The sequence below is a fragment of the Rhinopithecus bieti genome, unplaced genomic scaffold (assembly GCF_001698545.2).
Source record: "Rhinopithecus bieti isolate Rb0 unplaced genomic scaffold, ASM169854v2 scaffold_41709, whole genome shotgun sequence".
Taxonomy (NCBI): Eukaryota; Metazoa; Chordata; class Mammalia; order Primates; family Cercopithecidae; genus Rhinopithecus; species Rhinopithecus bieti.
The window spans coordinates 653,429-662,084 of record NW_016817151.1 but is presented as its reverse complement, the minus strand read 5'-3'; the positions used below and the strand labels follow the sequence as shown (position 1 = coordinate 662,084).

Here is an 8,656-nt window from a genome sequence, read left to right as displayed (position 1 = left end):
TATCCTTGTCAGAGAGAAGCATATGAAGGTCTGGGATGACAGATGACGCCTCTGAAAGCCCATCTCTTCTCCAGAGACCACGTCAGTGTTGGTGCCACCATTCCCATTTTGCTGACGTGGAGACTACAAGAACAACCCTTATAAGGCAGTGTTTATGCTACAACGGGCTTGGCACTAGGCCAGGATCTGTCTCTAAGAGGGCGCTGACAACATAAAGGAGCATCCTCCCTGGCACTGCCTGTAAGCACCTCTTTATGGATGTTGACTATATGATGTTCACAGCCAGTCTAATACGGCCATGCTCCTGTGAGTAAACATGGTCTCTTTTCACTTTGAAGGACCTTATTCTTTCAAGCACCAAATATCTAAGGAAGAGACAGAAAAGGAAAATTCAGGTTATGGCTGATATGGTTAGGCTTTGTGTCCCCACCCAAATTTCATCTTGAATTGTAATCCCTAGGTGTTGAAGGAGAGATCTAGTGGGAGGTGATTGGATCATGGGAGCGGTTTCCCCCATGCTGTTCTCATGATTGTGAGTGAGTTCTCATGAGATCTGATGGTTTTATAAGGTGATCTTCTCCCTTAACTTCCTACACACTCTCGCCTGCTGCCATGTAAGCCGTGCCTGCTTTTCCTTACCGCCGTGATAGTACGTTTCCTGAGGCTTCCCTGGGCATGCAGAACTGTGAGTCAGTTAAACCTCTTTTCTTTATGAATTACCCAGTCTCTGGTAGTATCTTTGTAGCAGTGTAAGAACGGATTAATACAGTGGCCTTTGGGTAGATTCGAGAGGGGATTAGTTCTCAGTCTATTTGGTCTGGATGTAAAAGATTCTGGGTGAGCTTGCAGTAACCCTGAGGAGGTAGAAGGTTAAAGCAGTCTTTCTCAAAGTATGATTATTGGACTTCTGGAGATTCTTTAGAATCTTCTGGAAGGTCCACTAGGATAAAACAATTTTCATAATAATACTAAGATGTTATTTGCCTTGTTCACTGGGTTGACATTTGCTCTGACGATACAAAAGAAATAGTGGGTGAAACTACTACAGGTGCCCTAGTACCAATCAAGATAAGAGTGCCACACTACTAATCACTGGATTTCTTGCACTTACAGAAAAAAATGTCCTTAAGAATGACCTTGATGGATCAGTAGTAAGTATTACTTTCATTAAATCTCAACCATTGAGTATATGTCTTTTTAACGTTCTGTGTGACAAAATCGACAGTATGCAGAGAACATTTCTGCTGTGTTCAGAAGCACTATGGTTGTCTCAAGGAAAAGCACTAGCCCAGCTGGGCGCAGTGGCTCATACCTGTAATCCTAACACTCTGGGAGGCCAAGGCAAAGGGATTACTTGAGCCTAGGATTTCACCTGGGTAACATGGTGAAACCCAATTTCAAAAAGAAAGAAAGAAAGAGAAGGGGAGGGGGAGATAGAGAGAAGGAAAGAAAGAAAAGACAGAGCTCTCTGCTTGTGATGATACTAACAAATGTGAACGTTTCAAAATTTAGTTGATCCACATGACTCAGTGAATCAATATTTTCCCAGTGGCCAGTGGATGATGTAACAAAGTCATGCGTAGGTAAATGATCTGTTTAAAGTGCAAGACAGACCAATGTAACAAGGGATGAAAATTTCATTGATCTGGTTTCAGATTCCAGGGCCACTAACCTATAAAATACTACCACTTGTAATGTTTTGGTACAGAGGATCACAAAGAGGGCCACAATTAAATGAAAGGCTAGTGAAATACTCTTCCCTTTTCCAATTACATGTCTATATGATACTGGATTTTCTCATATACTTAAACCAAAACGACATATTGCAACAACTTGAATACAGGAGCAATTATGAGAATCCAATTATCTTCTATTCAGCCAGACATTAAAGAAATTTGCAAAAATGTAAAGCAATGCCCCTTTCTCATAAAATTATTTTGAAAAGATACTTTTCAAATAGTAATTATATTATTTTGTTAATATGCATTGGGCTCATCATTATTTTAAATTAGTTATTAATATTTTTAAGAATCTCAGTTTTAATTTTAATACAGTAGATATATATATACATAAAACCTTCATAAACAAAAGTCCTTTGGAGTTCTCAATAATTTTCAAGAGAGTTACAAACCAAAAAATTTGAAAACTACTGAAGTAGAGCATTATGTGAAGATTAAATTAACAAATATTATATATAAAGTGTACGGCTTATAAAAAGTGCCTAGTTACAATATTAATAGCCAATGTATATTTACTATGTTCAAGCACTTTTATAAATGTTCACTTAACCCTCACAATACCTCTGTGAGGTAAGTACAATTATCTTTTTAAAGATGAGAAAAATGAGGCACAGAGAGGTTAAGTAACCTGTCCAAAGTTAAATAGCCAGTAAACGGTAGAGCTAGGATTTGAACCCAAGTAGTTTGGCTCCAGATCTGGGTTCCCAATACTTACATTGTCAGTTCCTGTTGATGTTGATGTTAGTCATGGTTGGTAATGGTTGTAAACTAGATTCTATAGTTTCACATGCTATATTTATTTTCCTCTTACTATTTTAGGCCTCTTTATAAGGTGTTATTTAATATTCAAAATTAGTCTAAAATCTGCCATGGAATGTTAAGGGACTGGAATAAGGGATGATATTAATGGAGAAAGCAGTACCACCTCCTATTGTCGTGATAGAAACAGAAATTCACAAAGAGCTCAAAAGAATCAGGGCTAAAAAGTCTAGCAGTCATTCTTCATGCAGAGATTTCACCTCTATAGTCAACTTTAGGAAATTCATGTTACATTTGTTAACTAAGTTGGCACTTTCCCTATATGTAGACCCCAGCCCTCAAGAAAATGACAATCTAATTGAAGGGGATAAAACAAACATATGAAATAACAACTAGAACAGACGACAGTAGCTAATTAAGTGCTAAATTAATATGAAACCAGATTGAACTTTAAAAAAAAATCTCTTAGATGATTCAGAAAATACTTTGGAGCCTACAGTGCCTCTGGGTCATAATTAAGAACAGTAATTATTATTGTACTCCTGATGTCACAGAATTCTGAGTTCAATTCTTTCACATCTCAATTTGGCAAGCTTTTTTTCTTCCACTGGTAATCCTGGATTTGGTTCTTAGTTCTCCCCTACACCCACATAGAGTGCTTTTTTCAGAATGAGCTTTGCTGAGTTGCCATCAGCTACCAGCCCTGCACTAAGGGATGCTTTTTCCGTGCATCACTGGGATATTGTGAAGGACCTTTGTTATAACCCACGGAGCTCTTTTTATGGGTGATGTCTGTCAAGTACTGGTACCGACAGTGATTCAACTTCTAGGAGTTACTGGTCTGTTTTACTTTCACGCACATCATGAATGTTGTATGTAACCAGGTTTCTTTTCCTGTTTTGATATTTACATGTTTAGAGCCAAGTTTGGGGCTATCCTGCTGCAGGCGCCCTTTTTGGTATATATTTCTATTTTGATCTTACTCTCAGCTCATTTTTAAGTTATGCTCTTTCTTCTTTTGTTCCTAATTGTAATTTTGCTAGCTTATATTTTACTTATCCTTAAAACCCAGCTTACAGTGGCAGGCACCTGTAGTCCCAGCGACTCGGGAGGCTGAGGCAGGAGAATGGCGTGAACCCGGAAGGCAGTGCTTGCAGTGAGCTGAGATCGCGCCACAGCACTCCAGCCTGGGCGACAGAGCGAGGCTCTGTCTCAAAAAAAAAAGAGGAAAAAAGAAAAAGGAAAAAAACCAGCTTAAATTCTTGTAGGAATAAGGTGGGTTATAGATAACTGTTCTGTTCTGTTTCCAGTATGGCCTTGTGCAAGTCCTTCAAATCTCTGGGCCTCTTAAATGCTCACCTCTAGGGTGTCTTTCAGCTTGAACATTTTATGATTCTCAGTAGTGGATACATCAGAATTATGGTTAACAGAATCCTTTAGGGCAAGGTTAACAAACTGAAATGTGCACTAAACATGTACAATATTTGCTGTGATCCTTCTTAGATGTTACCAATCAACAGATAATTGGAAATGATGCAAAGAATGGAAGGTAGAAACACCGCTTTCACAATAATTCCCTGTGGTCTTTATCTGTGGCGAAGATATTTTTGCAATGCCTTGTTGAGCACCTACTTTGTGCAAGGCAGAATGCCAGGAGCAGAAACAGCGAATACAATATGCAAGATCTGGTCCCTGCACTTGAGAAGCTTAGCAAGGAAGGGAAACTAACTCTTAGGAAGAGTGTATAAGGGAAAGATGGGTGAGAAAGGGAAGAAATGCTAAATGAGGGCTGAGATTAAAAGGCCAAACTCCTTAGCTCCTCATAACTAAAACACAGTTCAGCTTCAACCAGAGGAGAGGTGCTGAGGGCCAGGGAGTCCCTCGGCTGGCCATGCTGTGGCAGCAGCAGAAGATGAGACCTAAGACCCAAGGGGAAGGAGACAGCTCGCCCTGCTGCTGGTGCCAGGGCTCCACTCATGTTCATCCATAATAATAAGCGCTTCACATGTGAGTTCACTTGTCTTTCCAGGCTCTGCCAAGTTTATGTGCCAGATGGCACTTGCCTCCCACATCTGATTTACTGTAGGGCAGACCAGCTGTGCCTCAGCCCAGGGCAGGCCCACATCTGGCAGCCAGTTGGTAAAATTCTCTCCATATGACGCTTGTGCCCTCATATCATATACCCCAGAGCAATTCTCTTTCTGTCAACTTTTTTTATGTTTTTTTCTTCTCTGCTTATTCCTTTGACTATTGTTGAATATCTGTTGGCAATGGATCTGCTTAAGCACCTTTATGTCAGAGAAAAGACTCACTGTGAAATGTAAATAATGCTACTACCATATTCTGTAGTGAAAATACTCACGGGTAAAGTAATGTGACAGACACGGATGGCTGCATACTCAAGAATTATTCCTTCCTTTTTCCTGTGTTTGTAAGGCTGACTATTCAGGGAGGCAACTCGCTCCTGGGAGGACCTCAATCCCCCAACTCCAAAGGATGTCAAGGGATTGCTCCAATGTGACTCCATTTTCCTCTCTAGTAATTGGTTTGGGGATGTGAGGGTGACCAGGACGGACCAATGATACGTAAGTGAAAGTCTGCTATGAGGACTCCAGAAATAATTTTGCCCTCTACAAAAAGAGAGAGAGAGATCATCCAAAACAAATAAAAACACACATGCACACAAAGACTTGTCCCTGAGTGTTCAGAGCAGCCTTACTCATACCAGCCTGTATTAGTCCATTTTCATACTGCTATGAAGAAATACCTGAGACTGGGTAATTTGTAAAGAAAAAGAGGTTTAATGGACTCACAGTTCCACATGGCTGGGGAGGCCTCACAATCATGATGGAAGGCAAAAGAGGAGCAAAGGCACATCTTACATGATGGCAGGCAAGTGAGTGCGTGGAGGGGAGCTGCCCTTTATAAAACCATCAGATGTCATGAGATTTATTTAGTATCATGCGAACAACATGGGAAAACCTGCCTTCATGATTCAATTACCACCCACCAGGTCCCTCCCATGACACGTGGGGTTTATGGGAGCTACAATTCAAGATGAGATTTGTGTGAGGTCACAGCTAAACCATATCACAGCCCTAAACTGGAAACAACTCAAATGTCTGCCTGCAGGTGAATGGATGAACAAATGGTGGTATAGTCAAACAACAGACTACTACTCAGCAAGAAAAGGAGTGAACTACTGACCCATGCAACCACATAGATGAGTCTCAGAATTAGTATGCAGCACCCGAGTCCATACTTTGTGTCCCATTTCTATGAAGACCTAGAAAAGACCAATTTAATCTATAGTGATAGAAAGCAGATCACTAGCCGCTGGGGGATGGTGGAGAGATTGACTGGAAAAGGGCTCAAAAGAACTTCTTGGGGTGATGAAAGTCTTCCGTATCTTGATTGTAGTGAAGATTAGACAGATGTATACATTTGTCAAAACTTATCTGGCCATATACTCAAAATAGGTCCACTTTGTTTTATGAAATTATATTGCAATAAACTTGAAATGAAATGAAAGAAGTAACAAGAAAACTTGTGCCTTCTTCCCGCATGAACATTGTTGTACAGAGATGCATGCTTGGAGATGAGACAACCATCTTGCAGCTACAAGATGATAAACCTGCAGTTCCCGAACCGTGTACCAAGGACCCTGGAATGCTACAGTGAACTCCAGAGGCATCACAATGTAAATTTGCATAGGAAAATTTTAAAAACAGTGATAATCAATATATCAAGCATCATGAAAACGCTAGATTCAGACAATTCATGCTTTCAACATTAGATTGCACTAGATTCCTATTGATATCATATCTTTGTGAAATGGAGTTTTCAGCAGTTGTGGTTTTTTTTAAGTACTGTGCAAAAATGAAAATGCAATGGGAGTTGAGGATAGCAGTAAAGTTCAAGAAGTTGTATAGTGCCCGTCAGAATTATGGATCCCATTAGTAAGTAATCACAGTTATTTACCAATGAAATGAAAATACTTTGTCTTTCAATTTATGTGTATTATTTTTTTCAAATAGCTACTAAATTATTAGGTCATGAATATTTACTAAATTGTTTGGACCTATTAATAATTACCCAATAAACATAAATTTTAGGTATTTTGGCCTAGTGGCACCACTAAAAAAAACCACTGAGACACTAATGGTACCACAAACCAGAAAGTTTGGGACCCTCTGTAATAAACCTAAGAGTAAAAAGCCAACATGCTTAATGAGTATAAATATACAGTTAGATACAAAAAATAAGTTCTAATCTTTGAGAGCAGAGTGGGCGACTATAGTTAACAACAATGTATTCTATTTAAAAATAGCTAGAAGAGAGGACTTGAAATGTTCCCAACATATAGAAATGATAAATAGTGGAGGTGATAGCCCAAATACCCAACCTGTTCATTACACAGTCTATGCATGTGACAAAATACCACATATACCCCATAAATATGTACAAATATGTGTATCAATAAAAATATTTGTTTAAGCCAATATGCTAAGAATGATTGAGCAGATAAAAACAGCTGGGGTCTTTAGTAATATCACTGCCTTGCCATACACGCATACAATGAAACATCTACCTCCAGACTTTTATGTGAGATACATAAATGTCAATACAATAAATGTCTTTATGGACTAAGCCACTATGGTAAGACTAAAAAGTCAAACAAATAAATAAGAAGAATCATCTACATACTCCACATCCTGACTTTGCTCCTTGAAAGTAAGGCATGTATCCTTTGAGTGCCTTCTCTATGCATTTGTATGAAAATAGTTATCATCTCTAAGTGCATTTATAACATAAATGTAACAGTTTTATAACTTGATTTTTTCACTTATGCTTAAAAGAGTTTTTGAAACTGCTGCTTATATCGCACAGTGTGAATGTACCATTCCATTACAGATGCATATTCAGAGGATACCCAATTTTTAAGATAAGCATCATTGTAGTGAATATCCTTGCAAATGTTTCTGATGCAGCATGCCAGTATTTCTGCAGCTATAGAGATGCCTTGGAGTGATAATTCAAATAATGTACGAATTTTGAATTTTGGGAGATACCGATAGGCTGAACCAATTCAGTAGCGAGTGAGAGTACCAATTTCCCCATGCCCTTGTTAAAGCAGTCATGGTGGATGGCTCCTTATTCAGGTGATAAGGATAAGCCCATTTCCCTTTCCAGAGATGGGTTTAGGGAGGGAAATGTGACCCAATTCTGGGCTAATGAACCATGAAGGGAAATGTGCCTGGGGAAACTTCCAGAAAGGTTTCCTTATTCCTAAAAGGGTCACAAGAGAAAAGATACCCTCTTCTTGTGAAACTTTTCAGGACTGGATGTGGTATTTGGAACTGCCTTAACCCTTTTACCACTCTAAGAGTTACAGCCTTAGGATGAAGCTTGGCAGAGCAATAAAGAAAGGTCATTATAAGTCACTGAAGGTACCGCACCAGGAACTGGCCTTATCTCTAGACATTCGGTTATGTCAAATAACAAATTCAGTAACTCTTCAAGGCAGTTTAAATCATGCATTTATGCTACTTACAACCAAAAAGCTTACTGATATATATGTGATATTATTGAATGGTTTCTATCATTTAAAATTTGTGTTCAATCTTAGTGTGGATAAAAATTGACATCACATTCTTATTTAATTTGCATTTCCCTTTTATTAATAATGTTGAGTGCTTTTCACATATATATCGACTTTTGTATTTCTTCTATTGTGAATTGCTTATTCATGTCCCTTGTTCATTTTTTTGGATTGTATGTTGATTTATGAGAGTTCTTTAAGTATAATATACATTAATGCTTTGTGTATTTTATATCCTGCAAATACTTCCTCCCACAGAGAATTTTTGTGTCTTGGATTTTTTTTGTTTTGTTTTGTGTAGTCAAATCTATCCATTTTTTGTTTTCTATTTTTTTAATCTGTGTCTTACATAAGAAGGCCTTCTCCATTTCAGCATAATTTTCTTAAATCTCCTATTTTCCAATATTTTAAAGTTTACATTTATGATTAGCTTTTTAATATCTCACCCACTTATTTTTGTGTTGGCACAAGGTTAAATTCCAACTTTACTTTTCAAAATGAATAGTTACTTTTCCCAACATTGCTCTGAACATCACCTCCCACTACCTGAAATGCC

General features: G+C 38.4%; 1 long non-coding RNA gene across 1 annotated transcript; it reads left to right on the top strand.

The window, feature by feature from the left end:
* The first annotated feature begins 274 nt into the window (after positions 1–274).
* On the top strand, positions 275–3,611 carry LOC108517795 (uncharacterized). Its single transcript, XR_001882211.1, has 3 exons — positions 275–306; positions 1,114–1,151; positions 3,571–3,611. It is a non-coding gene; the product is annotated as an uncharacterized LOC108517795 (long non-coding RNA).
* The last annotated feature ends 5,045 nt before the right edge of the window (positions 3,612–8,656 follow it).